Raw genomic sequence first — 19,515 nt, forward strand, 5'->3', positions numbered from 1 at the left:
AATAAATCAACCAAATGCCGCTAAAACACTCAATCGTGACGTAAAACGTGGGTGTGCTTCCACCTGTGATGTGATTCACTCTATTGTGAACACACTACCCCTATGTACAGCAATTATCAGGAAGACTTTGGGCAGATTTACTAAAGGGTGAAGTGGCTAACGCTATTTCCAATTCGCTAGCGTTACCGCCAGCAGGGACATCACCAATTTACTAACGGTTGCAGGTGCCAATTCGCTAGTGAAAGAGACAGGCAATAACGGTCATCCACACTCTATCGCCAGACGACAATTCGCTCTGGCGAATGGACGTTACTCCGCAAATTTACTAAAATGCGGATTTTACTGAACGTTAACTCTTTGGTCAGACTTGCCTTCACCAGCTCAGACCAGGCAAGTGCATCTTCCTCAATCTTCTGTCACTTACATCATATTCTGTGAGTGGAAATTAAAGTTCAAAAAACGCTGGCGACTTTTCCTTATTTCAGAGTGATAGCCTGCAAAAGTCCTTAAAAATATTTTTTAACATCCGGGTTTCTCCATACATTTTAGAACATATGGAACATTAACTTCACAGTGGGCTCATGTGTAGGGCATTATAACAACTCTACTGTCTTTATTAAGGTTCCCTGGACATGTGTAATAAACAGTGGAAATGTAAAGCATGGAGGGCACCAATGGGTGCCTAGCGAAGGTGCCTGGGACTGTGAGGAAGGGTGGCTGGAGGGAAGCTGGGTTTTCTGGGAAAGGTAGTCCAGAAAGGGATTGGTGGGAATAGGAAGGGAAGGGTTGGTATAAAGGATAGGCATCCCTTACCCTCTTCCTCTTCCCTGCTGGATTCCTGGAGCAAGACCATACCTGCTTTTCTCATTGTGTTTTTTTAAATATTATGGGGAGGTGGCGTTCTCCTTTAAATGCCTGCTCTCCCAACCCCCACTGAATGGTGTCTTTGGAAGAGATCATGCTAAATAAAGAGAAAAGCAGGTATGGTCTTTCTCCCCCCAAAGACAATACTTTTTTCACTTAGATAGGACTGATGAATGGACACTGCCTTGACGGGGTGCATCAGTTAATGCGTACTTTATATAAACTTTGTAACTAAAAGTGTCGTTTTTTTATTAGAGTTACAGTTCAGTTGTGCAAAACAGGTTTTCCCAGGGGGCTATATGTTGGAGTGTAGGGATGTCGCGGACTGTTCGCCCGCGAACTAATTCGCGCGAACATCGACCGTTCGCGTCCGCCGAATGTTCGCGAACGTCGCGCGACGTTCGCCAATTTGGGTTCGCCTTAGCTGGCGCTTATTTTTGCCCTCTCACCCCAGAGCAGCAGATACATGGCAGCCAATCAGGAAGCTCTCCCTCCTGGACCACCCCTACACCCCCTGGACCACTCCCCTTCCATATATAAACTGAAGCCCTGCAGCGTTTTTTCATTCTGCCTGTGTGTGCTTGGAAGAGCTAGTGTAGGGAGAGAGCTGTTTAGTGATTTGAGTGACAGTTGATAGTAACTTTGCTGGCTAGTAATCTACTTGATACTGCTCTGTATTGTAGGGACAGAACTCTGCAGGGATTTGAGGGACATTTTAGGTTAGGTAGCTTTGCTGGCTAGTAATCTACCTTCTACTGCAGTGCTCTGTATGTAGCTGCTGTAGGCAGCTGTCCTGCTGCTGATCTCTCATCTGCTGACTGCTGCCTGTAACCCAATAGTCCTTGTAAGGACTGCTTTTATTTTCTTTTTTGTTTTTTTACTTTGCTACTATAAGAGCCCAGTGCTATTAGTCTAGCTGTGTTGGGGAGTGGGACTGGTGTGCTGCTCCTCCTAGTAGTTCACCACTACCAGCACCAACCAGAGTCAAAATTGTTACAAAGTATCTTATTTGCACCTGTTAGCTGTTCTGAGCTCTCTGCCAAAAGCTAATTAAGTTAGAAACTGTTTTTTTTCTGGCTGTTCAGTTCAGAGAAAAGAGGGACTTTCCAGTACAAAAGAGGGACAGGGGGTTGAGTGGTCAAAAGAGGGACAGTTGGGAGGTATGCAAGTGCCACCTAGCTGTGTGAGCTTTTTCACATTCTGTCTAAATAACAATAATAATTCCGTGTCCGTAAACATCACCTGAGTGATGTTTTTACAGCAGCAATAATATATTCCGTACCCACTACTGTATACGTTGCCCTTGCAGGCATTGTTTGCCCAGTCTTTAACCAAGTGCCACCTAGCTGTGTGAGCTTTTTCACATTCCGTGTCCAGAAACATCACCTGAGTGACGTAGTGTGATTTCTGCCCTTTACAGCACAAAACGCAGCGCTGTGTCAACAATGTATTTTTCAGATACATTTTTGCCCTTGATCCCCCTCTGGCATGCCACTGTCCAGGTCGTTGCACCCTTTAAACAACTTTAAAATAATTTTTCTGGCCAGAAATGTCTTTTCTAGCTTTTAAAATTCGCCTTCCCATTGAAGTCTATGGGGTTCGCGACGTTCGCGAACCGTTCGCATTTTTGACGCAAGTTCGCGAATATGTTCGCGAACATTTTTTCCGCCGTTTGCTACATCCCTATTGGAGTGCTGTGGTACTGAAGACGGCCGGAGTAATGGCGCAGAAGCGTCGTAATAAACAGTAATCGCTTGTTCACACTACAAAGTCCCTGGAGTGCAGTTTGTTGAATATGGTTTATGTAATTATTTGTTAGACCAGCACCCAGGCAATTTTTGATCTTGGTTGTGAGTGCAGCAGGCTGGACTTATTTAATATTTAATATATATATATATATATATATATATATATATATATATATATATATATATATATATATATATATATATATATATATAAATATATATATATCCCACCAATCCCTTTCTGGACTACAAATTAAGTTGCAGTTTGTATGGGGTGCCGTTTGTCCCAAATACATTCTGTATACAAAACTATCCCTAATACACAGAATGAATGTCTCTAATGTTATATAAGTATTTGTGACCATACACAGAGAAAAAGAATATACAAAAGACATTTCTATTAAAGAATGAAAACAAAATCTGGTTAGTGCACAAAAGGATGTCATTATATCACAAACTCCATTCTGTACAGTTTAATAAGCAATCTGTCTCACAAATGTATAACCTCCATGTAACGGACGCACTTATGTGCAAAGTTACTTACAGAATGAATTATGTAAAAACAAAGTTGGACATAATATATAATAGTGTAACTAACTAGTGCATATCAAGCTAGATTTGACTGACAAAATAGATATCTGTGACAGAAAGCAAGATTTTATAGTACAGGATTCATTCTTTCCACAAAATGACAGTTTTGTTCCACAAAACAGATAAAATAACCATTCTGTGAAGCAACACTGTCAGTCACATTCCTGAACCAATAAGAACAAAGCTTATTGCCATATACAAACAAGATGAGAAGTGGCCAGCTCTGCTCCACATGGCTAAGGCACAGTATCTGGCCTGCTATAGAGGCGCCTCTAATGTCCCCCGTGCTGCATAGTAATAAACATGAACAAACCTTTCCTAACAGGACTGCTGTTAAACACTACAGGTTCATAAATGGAAGTTTTTACAAATGGCTGAGAAATATAATGCTGCACTTCTAATGATTGTAGAAAAAGAAAAGTATGCAAAACATAAATATGATCATTTTAGGTGATATGGCTAGTCTTATTGTAGTAACCTGCTTGTGTGGCCATTTTGGTTAAGGGCATTCCTGCTGTTTTGCCATTATCTTATGACTCACTCCTGTTCCTCTTCCTGTCTAAGCTGAGAGTAATAATGGGACAGGCCACACCCACCTGCGATGTTGTATTAAATGTACCAGAAGTTACTGTGCTTGTCTGGCTGCTTTGCCTGACTCTCAGAGTCAGTTATAAGTTTTGTATATGATAGTTAGACTCCAATGTCTCCTCCTAGCTGTAATCTTGCACCAATTAGTATGTAGTAGTCTCTTAATAATGTGCTTTGCTATAGTTCAACTACTACATAATAGCTTTAGCCAGAGACTTGGGACTGATCATGTGCACACACATTGTGTATAGTATGATGTGTAGGTTATATGAGCAGCCACTCCTGAGTACTTTTTTTTTTGTCATGTAGCGCGGCAATTTTTTTTGACCACACCCATTTTTGTGGCCACACCCTGTAATTACCATGTTCATTTTACAAAGTTTGGCAGGTTATAAAAGTTTGAAAATATTTCTCCTTATCTAAACTGTTAAAATTACTTTTTCTTATCTCAAAATTGTTACAAAATATCTTAGTTGCACCTGTTAGCTGTACTGGCCTCTCTGCCAAAAGCCAATTAAGTTAGAAATTTTGGACACAATAAAGATCTTTACACTTTGAATTGGTGCCTGCTGGAAGTCTGCGTTCATTGAGTGCCTGCTCCTTTTTACATTTCGGTTTGTCCGCCCCCTATGCTGAGGGCTCAGGGCAGTGCACCTGGGCCGAAACGTGGTAAGTAATTTGTTTACCACATTGAAGTACCCATACTACAGATGACTTCTTGTAAGTTAGAAATTTCGTTTCTTTTTCTGGCTGTTCAGTGCAGAGAAAAGAGGGACTTTCCAGTACAAATGAGGGACTGCAGGCTGAGCTGTTAAAAGAGGGACTGTCCCTCCAAAAAAGGGACAGTTGGGAGGTATGCTGACTGTGCACATGATCAGTCCCAAGTCTCTGGCTAAAGCTATTATGTAGTAGTTGACATACCTACCAACATTTTGGAAATAAAAAGAGAGACAAAAAAATTTTTTGCATGTAGTGCAGCAATTTTTTTTGACCACACCCATTTTGTGGCTGCACCCCCTAATTACCATGTTCATTTTACAAAGTTTGGCAGGTTATAAAAATCTGAAAATATTTCTCCTTATCTAAACTGTTAAATTTACTTATTTTCTTATCTCAAAATTGTTATAAAGCATCTTAGTTGCACCTGTTAGCTGTACTGGCCTCTCTGCCAAAAGCCAATTAAGTTAGAAACTTTGTTTCTTTTTCTGGCTGTTCAGTGCAGAGAAAAGAGGGACTTTCCAGTACAAATGAGGGACTGCGGGTTGAGCTGTCAAAAGAGGGACTGTCCCTCCGAAAAAGGGACAGTTGGGAGGTATGTGTGCACATGATCAGTCCCAAGTCTCTGGCTAAAGCTATTATGTAGTAGTTGAACTATAGCTAAGCACATTATTAAGAGACTACTACAAGCTAATTGGTGCAAGATTACAGCTAGGAGGAGACATTGGAGTCTAAATATCATATACAAAGCTTATAACTGACTCTGAGAGTCAGGCAAAGCAGCCAGACAAGCACAGTAACTTCTGGTACATTTAATAGAAGATGGCAGGTGGGTGTGGCCTGTCCCATTATTGCTCTCAGCTTAGACAGGAAGAGGAACAGGAGTGAGTCATAAGATATTGGCAAAACAGCAGGAATGCCCTTAACCAAAATGGCCACACAAGCAGGTTACTACAATAAGAATAGCCATATCGCCTAAAATGATCATATTTATATTTTACATACTTTTCTTTTTCTACAATCATTAGAAGTGCAGCATTATATTTCTCAGCCATTTGTAAAAACTTCCATTTATGAACCTGTAGTGTTTAACAGCAGCTCTTTTAGGAAAGGTTTGTTCATGTTTATTACTATGCAGCACAGGGGACATTAGAGGCGCCTCTATAGCAGGCCAGATACTTTGCCTTAGCCATGTGGAGCAGAGCTGGCCACTTCTCATTTTGTTTGTATATGGCAATAAGCTTTGTTCTTATTGGTTCAGGAATGTGACTGACAGTGTTGCTTCACAGAATGGTTATTTTATCTGTTTTGTGAAACAAAACTGTCATTTTGTGGAAAGAATGAATCCTGTACTATAAAATCTTGCTTTGTGTCACAGATATCTATTTTGTCAGTCAAATCTAGCTTGACAAGCACTAGTTAGTTACACTATTATATATTATGTTCAACTTTGTTTTTACATAATTCATTCTGTAAGTAACTTTGCACATAAGTGCGTCCGTTACATGGAGGTTATACATTTATGAGACAGATTGCTTGTTAAACTGTACAGAATGGAGTTTGTGATATAATGACATCCTTTTGTGCACTAACCAGATTTTGTTTTCATTCTTTAATAGAAATAAGTCTTTTGTATATTTTTTTTATCTGTGTATGGTGACAAATACTTATATAACATGAGAGACATTCATTCTGTGTATTAGGGATTTTTTTGTATACAGATTGTATTTGGGACAAACGGCACCCCATAAATTTGTACATAGATTAAGTTGCACTTTGTTCATAGATTAGCCATAAACTATTCCTTTAAATAAGGTTTTTTTTCCTAACTTTGCAAAGGATCCAAATTGTGTCCTGTTCCATCATGAGCAGCATGTTCTCCACATTTTCCTAAGCGCAATAGGATATAGGAAAACTGCCCGTCAGTAGGAGAGACTTTGTTCATTTATTTATTGTCTGAAACAAGTGGCTGCTCTGTTTTCTCAGAACCTGGGAAATGTGTTAGATGGTTTCCTTTACTAATTTCTGCAGTATAATTTAATACAACAATGTCAATCTTTTTCTCACCCATTTTCTGCAAATTTTTATCACTCTATGCCGAAGTACTTTCACAACATTGTCTAAAGGAGTAGACACTGACATTGTTTTTGCACAGCGCAAGGGAAAAGATATGAAACTCGCTGGCTTGTCACTGGAGTGGGAATCTGTTTAGTAACACTTGGCCTGTCTGCTGAATCCCCAATCCACTATGAATCTTCCGAAGAAAGCAGCTAGACCACAGCTAGACCAGGGAGAAATGTTCTGATGAGAACAAGCATGGGCTCACTGCCAGTTTCTTCTTTATAACAAGCTTGCTTAAGCTGCTCTTGCTCAGACCAGTACAGTTTGGCTGACATCTGTCCCAAACAGTCTTCCTTTTGCCCTGTTCAGGGAAGATGTGCTGCCTCAGGTTTAAACAATCAATGCAAGGTCAGTTCGCATCTGGCTTCATTGGTCAAAAGAAACCTTTGTTGGCTTTATTGTTACAAGACTACAACTCCCAGAATATCATTGCAATAGTTTGTGAGTCAGCACCAGCTGGGGTGCCACAAGGAGTGCCACAAATTAGTCATCTCTGATAGATTTTAACACTTAATTTACTTATTTACTAAAAAAATTACTCTTTTTCCCTTCCCCACCCTCTACCCTCCAAACACATTTCATACATCAACACACCCGCAAAATTTGTAGGCTTCCTGGACTCATTTTGCCCTTTGTCAATAAAGTGGCAGGAAAACTGAATTAAATACATATAACATTTTTTTCTCCTTACCATAACATATTCAAAATCTTGCACAGGGGGTTAAAGGGTTACATCCACGCTTGATTTCAATGGGAAAAAGAAAAGAAAATCTATTCAATGGTCTGTTTTTCAATTAGGCATTGTGGTTAAAACGAAGAGATTAAATTACAATTTTATCTAAAATTGTAAAAGCCATAGCAGCGATAGAGAACATGAAACATTGTGGCGGAGGCCAGAAACTTACTCATCTAAGTATCACAATTTCTCCTGGCTAATGGATTTCATTACTGTGTTTGACTCAGCTTTCCTTAAAGATAAATATGTCCAGAGCAATGAATTCAATTGATATTACAGCGAATATACACTTTAGTCTTTTGTAGGGAAAAAAAGGGAAGATATGAAAAAAGCTAGACAAGTTATTTTAATATAAACATCCTGCAATTATACAAGATGTTTGTGCAGCAGCAATAAAAGGAAAATGGGATAAAAATAAATATTATACAGCTTAACAGCAAACGGGTTGCAAAAGAGTATATACACTGGGTAATGGGAAAAATAATGACAATGCCTGTATTAGTGGCAATGTTTTTTTAATGCAATAGTTCACCATTAATATAACCTGCAAGAAAATAGTTTTGTTTTGTATAGGGGTTTGTATATATAAGGTAAGCTTTAAAGGCTTGAGAAAAGGCAAAATTAAGCCTGAATCGTTGCCTGTTTTCTGACCTAATAAATTCAACCTTTGACTTTTTGCAACAAAGAGGTACTGCAGCTGCATTGTTTCTAGTAAGTCTACTTAACCCCCTGGCAAGGGTTTCCAGTCTGCTTTAAACCAAACTCTCAAGATTTTATAAGATGTTTCCAGCGCACACAACTTATAACAATTAGTAGTAAAGGTATGACATTTTGGATTGTAAATTCCCATCACATGTATTCTGTTTATGAAAGGGTTAAAACAGAGCACTCCATAGTTTGCCAGAAGGAAACTTAGCTCTCTCTTCACTTATTTGTGATTTTAGTTGCATATTTTATCAAAGGGTAACACTAGAGAGAATCCTATTTTCACCCAATGATAAATATGCCCAAAGTGAATAGAAAGCTGGGAGTTTCCCTCTGGTAAACAGTTGCCAACTCTATATACAAGCTTTGATAAATATGCTTCTGTGATCCTTAGTGAATGCCATGGTAACACTGCCTCCAGAAAACTGCCGGCAGTGTTACCACGGCATTCACTAAATGCCGGGTTCTGCTATGAATTATAGTTTAAAACATAAGCGACCCAGTGACAAGGTAATTTGCTAGCGAAGTGTATTTCTCATCTATTAGTAAATGTTGTTGTGAAGTGACTTTGTAGAGAAAATTTATCAGAAAAACACTATTCGCTCTTTAGTAAATGTTCCCGATGGTGAGACAGTAATCAGAATAAATCCTGGTTTGTATGCAGGTGTGCTGCTATTGTTTGCTCATGTACTTATGTAATTAGGGAGTTAATGTCACGGCCGGCACCCAATACCAGAACAAATGCCAAGGACCCTGGTCTCGGCTTCACCAGTAGTGTGACCACCTTTGGGCTTCGGGAGGAGCCCTCAGCTTAATTGGGTGCCACCTGGACTTAACGAGGGGTGCAAGGCGAGGTGTTCTGGCTGGCAAAGGGGCACGACCGGATAGCAAGAGTCTTTGGGCAGAAGATCAAGGACAAGGCGTCTGGTGGAAACGGAACAGACCGGAACAGGACAGGCAGATAACAGAATTGTCAAGCAAGCAAGGGGTCAAAACCAGATAATCAGGCAGACTGGATAAGGCAGATGGATGGTCGGACAGGCTGGGTCGAGGCAGGCGGATATCAGAATAGTCAGGCAGGCAAGGGTCGAACCGGGTTGTCAGTCAAGGGGTTAAGCAGGAAGAGTTGTCGTAGGCAGGCATGGGTCAGGATACAGAATGCAGAATAGTCAGGAACAGGCAGGGTCAAACACGGATAATCAGTCAGGATAGCAAATTCAGGAACAGGTAGCACAAAGCTCAGGAAACCACAGGATATGATCCTATAACGGGCACTGGCTACAGGTCTGAATGGGCCTTAAATATGGTCAAAGTTCGCGCCAAAACCTGCGTCAATGCGCGCTGTTGCAATCACGCCAGCGCACCTGTACCTTTAAGATGGCGCCGGCAAGGGGAGGACAGGAGCGGCGCAGCGGGCGTCCACGCCGAATTTTCACCTTTGAAGGCTTCGCCACAGTTTGCGCAACTTCGCCAGGTGTAAATTCGTTACCACTATGCTAATTCACTAAAATGCGAAGTTACGCCTTTGTAGCAGAACGCTGGTGTTAATTCATCAGCATGAGCATTTCATAGCGAACTTTTGCTATTGTTCAATTTTCTCTAGCGAAATTTGAATAGGGCAGGTACATATAGGTTGTTTATATAGTGAATAAAGTACCCCCTCTTGTAAAATATAAGGATATTATAAGTTACCGAGGAGTTTCATGACCATATAAAAACACGAGGCCGCAGGCCGAGTGTTTTTATACAGGTCATGGAACTACGAGGTAACTTATAATATCCTCATATTTTACAACTGGGGGTACTTTATTAATTATAATACACAAATTTTAGTGAGTCATGTGACAGAAATTACATCACTACTCACCGTTTATAACTGATGACATCACTACTCACCGTTTATAAGGATATAATTTACAAGATATTCATGGCTTTTGTGTATTATATAGTGAATAAAGTACCCCCTCTTGTAAAATATAAGGATATTATAAGTTACCGAGGAGTTTCATGACCATATAAAAACACGAGGCCGAAGGCCGAGTGTTTTTATACAGGTCATGGAACTCCGAGGTAACTTATAATATCCTCATATTTTACAATTGGGGGTACTTTATTTATTATAATACACAAATTTTAGTGAGTCATGTGACAGAAATTACATCACTACTCACCGTTTATAACTGATGACATCACTACTCACCGTTTATAAGGATATAATTTACAGGATATTCATGGCTTTTGTGTATTATATGTCTATAATACACAAAAGCCATGAATATCCTGTAAATGATATCCTTAGAAATGGTGAGTCATGAAACTCCTCGGTAACTTATAATATCCTTATATTTTACAAGAGGGGGTACTTTATTCACTATTTATTAGATATGTTGGGGAAATAGCTTGAAGTGGCCACTTATTATTGTAAAAAAAAATGTCCAAGGAAGCAAATTAAAGACAAAAGAGATCCTCTAATGCCCTAGACATGAGCCCACCCTAAAACAAATGTGGCATGCCCCTCAAATGGTTGGAAAAAAATATCTTTAGCTAGAACTTTTGAAGGCAATCCCGCTTTAAAATATGTGATTTTTTAGAACTTTTATGACTTTTCAGGCATACAGGATATGATGTCACTGACATAAGATTGAGGAAGATGTAGCTTCATCTTATCAGTTTGCCAGGTCTAAGGTGGCGAAGGAAACTCTGGCTAAAGAGGTAACGTTCTGTAAAATTCCCACTTGCAGAGTAACGATTGTTCGCCTGAGCATAGGGTGCGAAACTGCGCTAGCGACGATCTCTTTCTCTAGCGAATTGTCCTCTATGCCTGGTAGTAAATTGGCAATGTCTCTTCAGATGGGATTTCTGTGAAATGTTCACTAGTGGCAGCTAGTTCACCCTTTATTAAATCTGCCCCTTGTGTTATGCTCCCAGCATTGGTACTATATATATATATATATATATATATATATATATATATATATATATATATATATATATATATATATATATATATAGCAACGAGATAAACATACAAAGCAAGGTCACAAAAGAAGTATACTTTGAATGTAATATTGCCTGAACTGTGCAAATGCAGCAAAAAGACAGTAACAGCGTGTATGCACCCTTAGTTAATAGAATGGTGTTTTCCCCTTTTTTAGTTCCAAGTACGCAAGAAATGCAAGCAGCACACATATGATGGATTCTGATAGGAGAATCCTTTCTGCATGTATAATTACATAACCTTTTATAGTATAATTGAGTTATTTAGACACGGGGACTTGCAGCTATTGAAAGACATTCCACGCCAATAGTGGGCTCCTTACTCCCCCAGGGCATGCCTCAATTGACAGGGGAACACCTCCCCTCTCCCAACTCTCTACAGACCCAGTTTATTTTGAAGTATACCTTTACTGGGCATTTTCCTAATTTATACACCATGTTTCTGGACACAGACAAGTGACAGATTTCAGTATGTATTTATGAACTGAAAAGAAAATTTGGTTTTGCAGTTTAACCTTGTTTTTGTATTCAGATACCAGCATGATTTTTGGGATATAATTGATCTTGTGGTTCCTACAGACATGAGGCAGGTCTAACCTTCCTAAGCCAGTCTTGCGTGATGGAATCGAGATGCTAGTAACAGATATAGTGAATAAAGTACCCCCTCTTGTAAAATATAAGGATATTATAAGTTACCGAGGAGTTTCATGACCATATAAAAACACGAGGCCGAAGGCCGAGTGTTTTTATACAGGTCATGGAACTCCGAGGTAACTTCTAATATCCTCATATTTTGCAACTGGGGGTACTTTATTTATTTTAATACACAAGTTTTAGGGGGTCATGTGACAGAAATGACATGAGAACTCACCGTTTATAACTGATGACATCAGAACTCACCGTTTATACAGATATAATTTACAGGATATTCATGGCTTTTGTGTATTATAAAGCTTATATAGTATCCATAAAGGCCTAAGCCTCAGTTCAGATTTGGTGTTTTTAGAAGACAGGAAAGTATGGTCTATATAAATTAACTACCGACTTTTTGTAATTGTTGGGGTTAACTGCTTTGGTGCCAAGATAGTTTGTAATATACAATGTATTGTGCTGCAGTCAATATCACATAAAGAAACAGAAAACTGTTCTCTGAAGATAAGGTTTTCAGTACGAAGCAGAGAGACTGCTGATGTAAAAACATTAATTACACACAAAACAGCTTTCTCTGTATACTCTAAAGACATGTTACCATGGCAGGGATATTGTCATTTGTTTTAATTGCTGCTAATCTTGTTACTTCTAATTGACTAAACATTCAGAAAGAAGCTTCAGACATGTACTAAAGGTGTTGTCCCATTTACACTGTCAAATTGCATTTTTAAAACTACCTTCACTTTTCTGTTCTCATTTAGGCCAACTGCTTACTTTGTAATTAAGCCTGTAATTTTCTGTTTGGACAAATGACTTATTGTAGCACCCTTTCAGCATTCTACATTTTTTCCAGAGAACCCTATTAGATACATTTAGGAAAATGTAAACACTTGCTTATGACTGATTGAATGAATTCATATGATATTTTGCAAGACAGCACTTATATTGGTATATATTTATGTAATAATGTACACAGTATGAAAAATACCAACATATTAGGGCTATCCAGCTGGAGGTCTGTAGTCAAATCTCAAATGGGACCCTTAAAAAGTCCATGCACCAACCTCTATGTACACTGTATTATATTGTCATTTTAATATAATATAGGCCGTAAATGTGATGTTATTTTAAATACGCATTCTATCTCACTTTCTACATATGCTGTATACACTCAAGCAGGTAATGATAATTAAAAGTGTTAACATGTTAACAGTTATATGCCAAGGGATCATCAGCCTTTTTTCATTTTAGCCGGCACAGATTCAGGGAAGGTGTTTGCGGAGATTGTTCGCCACAAAAATGAGGCGATTAGTCGCCAGGCAACCAAATCTCCCCAAAACTACCTGTGTGGACTTACCCCAAATGTTGAGAATAGGGTTCAGCCTTGTCCACAAGAGATGAGATGCAAAAAAAGAACCCTTTGTCATTAAAATAAACATTTTTGTATTTTTTAGAAAGGCATACAGTTTTCATTATAGAAGACCTATTCAAATATCATTTTTAAAATACATAAGCCAAACATATTCTGTCATTACATAAGGTTCCACATATTATGATAGGAAAAGTGGTTATCATAGGAAATGAGCACTTTGTACAATTCCTTTATACTCTCAACACCCTACGCGGACCTTTTTAAAAGTTACATGCTGCCCTTAGCACTGCCAGTGTACTACAACTCAACCAGGGTCCTCAGTGGGGTTTAAAAGGTCATAAAGGAAGTCAATGAGTGAAATGACAGATAATGGATGAGAAAGAGGGCAAGTTTAAAAAGGCTGGTTTAGTGGCAATCAATTTCATGACCTTGATGAAATCAAGGAACAAAAGAGGAGGGGCTGTATAATGTGAAAGGATTGTAGAGACATAAATCTGTAGATGTGCATCAGAAAAGTGACCTGATGTGGTCTTCATATCAGACAATGGCTCTAGATTCTTCCCATTCCAAGTGCTTTCACACTTCCGTAATATGAAGTGACAGGGTTGTGCTCTGTGTATTTATAGTCTGAAACCACAGTAACTTGCCCTAATACTTTGATCTTAATGTGACTAAGGAATCAAATTCAGAAAAGGATTAACACTAATAGACTGTTTCAATAAAAGGCAGGAGTTGCTAACAGAACAATCAATTGCTGATCTTGTCAGATAACCAGCTGATTCATTTCATTGTAATTGGTCATGTTGTGGTTTGGAGGGAACATTATCTGCCTAATCATCTTTAAGGGAAATTTTAATAAAATTAAAAAGGGTAAATGTTTTTTATGATTGCCCTGTTAAAATTTTTTTTTTATATTTGAACATGGTCATAAAGCTAATTTAATAAGCAATAATTTAAGCTTTAGTCTTGTTTTTTAATTCAGTATATTTGTTTATTTACTCTTGCCACTGCAGATGTGTTTTATCCCATGTCTGTCAAACCTCATTTCAATCTCAGGTACACTTTATACTCTAAAACTTCAAGCATTTCAAATGAAAATAGAGGAATGTTTAATTTACTTTAAAAATCTAGAAATTATCATGATCGTTTATTTATACACTGCCAGCAAGTTACGCGGCACTTTACAATAGTTTAAAACAAACAGGGGTACAGTAATTTAGCTAAAAAGGGTTACAGAGTCAAAAAAAAGATCAGAGGGCCCTACTTGCAAAAGCTTATTTAATGGATTTGAGTACATTTCTATTACAAAGAGTAAGTGATTATGACTATTACAAACAATTGGTAAATATGTGGTAAGTTGATGTCTGATTAATCAAGTTATTCTTCCCTAAACAGGTAGGTCTTTAAAGTTATGCTGACAGTAAAAAACTACTTTTTAAAATATGAATGTGAATTAGAATATGAATGTACATTAAGAGGCAGATTTATCAAGGGTCGAATTTCGAAGTAGAAAAAACTTTGAAATTCGACCATCGAATAGCATCCTCCGACATTCGAATTCGAAGTTGGAGGATTTCATACATCGTACGATCGTATTCTGATTGTACGATCGTACTACGATCGTACGTCGAATCGAACGATTTTATCGTACGTTCGCACGATTTTCCCAAAAAATCCTTTGACTAAAAAAAACTTGGCAAAACACACAGGATTATCGAATGGTCAAATAGTCGAGCGATTTTTACTTAGAATCGAAGTCAAAGTAAATTCGAAGTCGTAGTATCCTATTTGATGGTCGAAGTATCCAAAAAATTACTTAGAATTTCGATTTTTTTTTTTACTTAGAAAATTCCCTCAAATTCACTTCGACCCTTGATAAATCTGCCCCTAAAAGTTACCTATAAGTCATGTTGATTGTTTTTTTGCTGAGGGATTTGTTTTTGTAAGCAATTGTTACTTGAAGTTGCTAAACCTGACTGTTTTGCCAACCTGACTGTCCCATCTCAGCCTGTCAGTTAAAGTTTCTAATGCTAACGGACTCCTGCTGCACAAATATGGCAGCCCCCTCATACAGGAACATCAGACAAGTAATGTAAAAGCATTGTGCAAATACTTTATGGCAAACTTATAAGTAGCTTTCAAAGGCAATTTTATGATAGATGTAAAAAATAGTTTAATTACTGGTGTCAGTATCTCTTTGGAAGGAAGCGAAGCGTCTGATAGATTGAGGAAGAAAATTCAACAACAGCAGAGGGCCTATAACACAGGGACTTGAGGAACTCCAACAGTGAGGGAAAATGAGAGGCAGGTCAAATTAAAGAAAGCAACTTTGAACTGTCAGAAAGTTAGGACTTAAACCATGAAAGATCAGTGGAATGAATGAGTGTAAAGAATGTGATTGACTGTGTCAAAGGCAGGGCCGGATTTACATAGTGGGCGCCCCTAGGCCCACTGCCATTCGTCACCCCCTGAACCCTCCCCTTTATTCATGCAAATTTTCATTATCTGGACTGGAGCAATGAGGATTGGCGCACAGGAAATTTAAAGAATTATTGTAACTCCATTGAACCAATGTGGGTGTGGTTGGGCAGCATGCTGCCCCCCTAAAATCCTGCCGCCCTAGGCCCGGGCCTAGGTGGCCTTTCCAGAAATCCGGGGCTGGTCAAAAGAGTTTATAAAAGAGTTTTGAGGTGTCACTGGTCTTTTGCTGGGAATATGACATATATGGACACTGTATTTAAAGGGGTTGTTCACTTTTAAATTAACTTTTAGTAGGATGGAGAGAATGATATTCTGAGATAAACTGCAATTGGTTTTCATTTTTTATTATCTGTGGTTTTTGAGTTATTTAGCTTTGTAATCGGTAGATCTCAAGTTTGAAGTTGATGCATTGATTTGAATAAGATACTAGAATATGAATGGGGGGGCTGATTAGACAGATGAGTAAAAAAAGTAACAATAACAATAAACTTGTAGCCATACAGAGCATTTGTTTTTAGATGGGGTTAGTAACCCCCACTGAAAGCTGGAAAGAGTCAGAAGAAGAAGGCATACAATTCAAACTATCTAAAGAAAAAAATGAAGGCTAATTGAAAAGTTGCTGAGAATTAGCCATTCTATAACATGCTAAAGGTAACTTAAAGGTGAACCAACTCTTTAAGAGTGAAATGCGCCTGTACTTTCCTTCACTTTAAAGGAGGAGTTGATTAGCAGCATTCGAAATATAACGTTCGAAATATAACCTTGCCGTTGGTGATGTCGCCAAATGAGCGGATCTTATAGTTATGGCCAGCTTTAGAGTGCTCAAAAGTTTCCAAACTTTTTTGTAAACAGGGTTTTAGTATATTGAGGACTGGCTAGTAGGTAACAAGGTGGCTTTCCCAAGGAATATCTGCTATTACCTAAAAAACATAGTACAGGGTGCAGCAGTATGTCTCTAATTTGCTTTTTCAAGCTAAAAGTGTAAAATCAGGAGCAGAACACAAAGCAGACATCTGTGTTTTCTCAGAGTTCTCACACCTGGGTTCTACAGACAGCACCATTTCCATTCAGTGTAATGAGAACCAGCTGTCATTTAAACTAAGTTGTTGTCCCTGAGAAGATCTGCCTGAAAAGAACACACTATGGAGCAGTAAGGTTCTTGTTTGCACTCTCACATGAAGGGGCAGATTTATCAAGGGTCGAAGTGAATTCGAGGGAATTTTCGAAGTAAAAAAATTTGAAATTCGAAGTAATTTTTTGGATACTTCAACCATCGAATAGGATACTACGACTTTGAATTTACTTCGACTTCGATTCGAAGTAAAAATCGTTCGATTATTCGACCATTCCGAAGTGCTATGTTAGCCTATGTGGCCCTGCCAGAGCATATTTCTAAGTTTTTGGGTTTCGAAGGAATTGTACGATTCGAAGTACGATCGGAATACGATCGTACTACGATCGGAATACGATCGTACGATGAATAAAATCCTCCGACTTTGAATTTGAATGTCGGAGGATTCTATTCGATGGTCGAATTTCTAAGTATTTTCCACTTCAAAATTCGACCCTTGATAAATCTGCCCCTATGGGTGAGCTGCAATGACAACTGTAATAAGGATAAACCTCTCTGTCTTTAGACATAAAATTATGTTATGTTAATTTTCTGCATTTGATTAAAGAGGTTGTTCACCTTTGAGTTAACTTTTAGTATGATGTAGAGAGAGATATTCTGAGGTGATCCATAGAGAGCCCATTTCTGTTAAAATATACCATTTTGAACCATATAATCTCAAAAAAAAGGAAACATTATACATGTGCATTCCGATCTCGCATGTGAGATCTTAATGCATATGTATAATGTTTTCCTTTTTTGTTTCCTTCGCATGTGAGATCTTAATGCATATGTATAATGTGGTTTACATTTTTTGAAATTATATGGTTCAAAATGGTTATGTTTATAATACCAATTTTAACAGAAATGGACTCACTATGGATCACCTTTTGGATTATCATATGGACAATTTTTTGGACAGTCTTTTGGACTATATTTCACTATATTTCATTTTGTACACATGTCTGTGATGTTACAATTAGGAGAGGGTGGGGCATGCACTCACACCCCCTTTCCTCAGTTTAAAAAGGTTTTTGATGGTGTAACACGGGGCTTGATAAAGGGCCTGGTAGGCCCGAAACGTTGCCTTTTGTATTATATGGGCTGAATAAATAAATTCCTCTTTGAGCACTATTACGGCTTATACAGTGTGCTGCTGGTGATTTTTCTTCAATATATGGATATGACCCTATGACAGGAGTGGGTCCTCCGGTACAGCACCTGGCACAACAAAAGTGTTTGGTCTTGAGGTGAGCACTCCACAATAGTGACAAGACTCACAGGCATAAAAGACCCCTGTACAAAATACAGGTTTCCAGAACCCTTTATGTTCTATCGACATTCTTCCCATAAAGTAAGGTCCCTCTTGTATGGTGGGAGTTGCACCAGCAAGGGTCATTGTGAGCAAAAAAACATGGCACTTTGGCCTGTTTTTTGCACTTAGCACACCTGATGAGCCATAAAGTATGAAAATGCAGGTAAAGGAAGATGTAGACTGTCTTTCTTTTCTTCTACCACCCTCAAGTAGGCATGACCCAATGCTACTCTTTCCATAAATAATATGGGAAAGGACTGGACTCAATCTCTATGTGGGAAAGGACTGGACTCAATCTGTGTAAGCTTCAGATCTGTACAGATGCTAAAAAAATATTAGAAAGTAGGCACTAAGTAAAAGGCTGATAGAGGTAAAAATTGCACATTTACAGCATTTTGGGGAATGTCCTAGGCATGGCTAGGAGCAACATAACATGACTAAAGCAGTTGAAGAGTGGTGGCACTGACAAAATGTAATTGGAATTTTGGAGCTGTACCCAAACCATATTAAAAAAACAATAAGGACTCATCCAACTAGGGACCAGGGCAATGACTAGATTTAGAAACCTGCTGAATTACATTGTATAGCATGTAAGATATATAAACCCCCAGAATTTACTATATAAACTTATTGGCAGATTTATCGATTCAAATTGAATCCAAATTGAGTTTTCCTAAAAACTTGAATGTTAGGAAGGCAATTAACATATTCAAATGGTTCAACGGACCTCTACCATTGACTTGTAAATGAACTTGGCATGTTTTAGGTGGCGAATATTCGAATTAGAACTGTTTCCATGTTCGAGGTGTGATAAATTTCACATTCGAATTGGGTGATTACAATTTATATGTGTGAATTTTGACACCAAACAAATTTTTGAAAATTCTAATTTACCATTCGACCCTTAATAAATCTCCCCCTTAGTATTGATAGAAGTAGGGATATTTTATTCTTATAATGCAGTACTTGTGCAACATTGATACAGGGACTTTTTTATGCTTTTACGTCTTTTTACATCATTGAAAGGAAAGATACAGTAATTATAGGTCCAAGCTAAATCTGACAAGGCTCAGCACACACCTCTAATATAAACACCGATTACAGCCCATTTCCCGATGGATGACAGCTCCCAGTCTGAGCACTTCTCAGAGCTGACTAAAACTGCAGCATGTGACCAAACTCAGGCCTCATTAGCCAGACAGCGGTGGAAAGTTTTGCAGGGAAGAAGTACAGAGCTGTAAAATACAGAGGGTCAGAGAATGAATGAGAATGAAGCTAATAAGTGCAAAGAGAAAAATACACATTCCATTTTCTGGAACCCAGGAGAGGAGGATATACTGGAATAACTATTATATACTAGAAAAACAAAGATACAAAACTGATGTAAGTAAAACAAATTAGGAGGGCGACCATATTTTAAGCCCCTCACAACGACCAAAATGTATGATCTATTACCTCAGGCTGGCACTCCTAGGGGCAGATTTATCAAAATATGAGTTTGCAGCTTAATAAATAAAA

The sequence above is a fragment of the Xenopus laevis genome, chromosome 4L (assembly GCF_017654675.1).
Source record: "Xenopus laevis strain J_2021 chromosome 4L, Xenopus_laevis_v10.1, whole genome shotgun sequence".
Classification (NCBI taxonomy): domain Eukaryota; kingdom Metazoa; phylum Chordata; class Amphibia; order Anura; family Pipidae; genus Xenopus; species Xenopus laevis.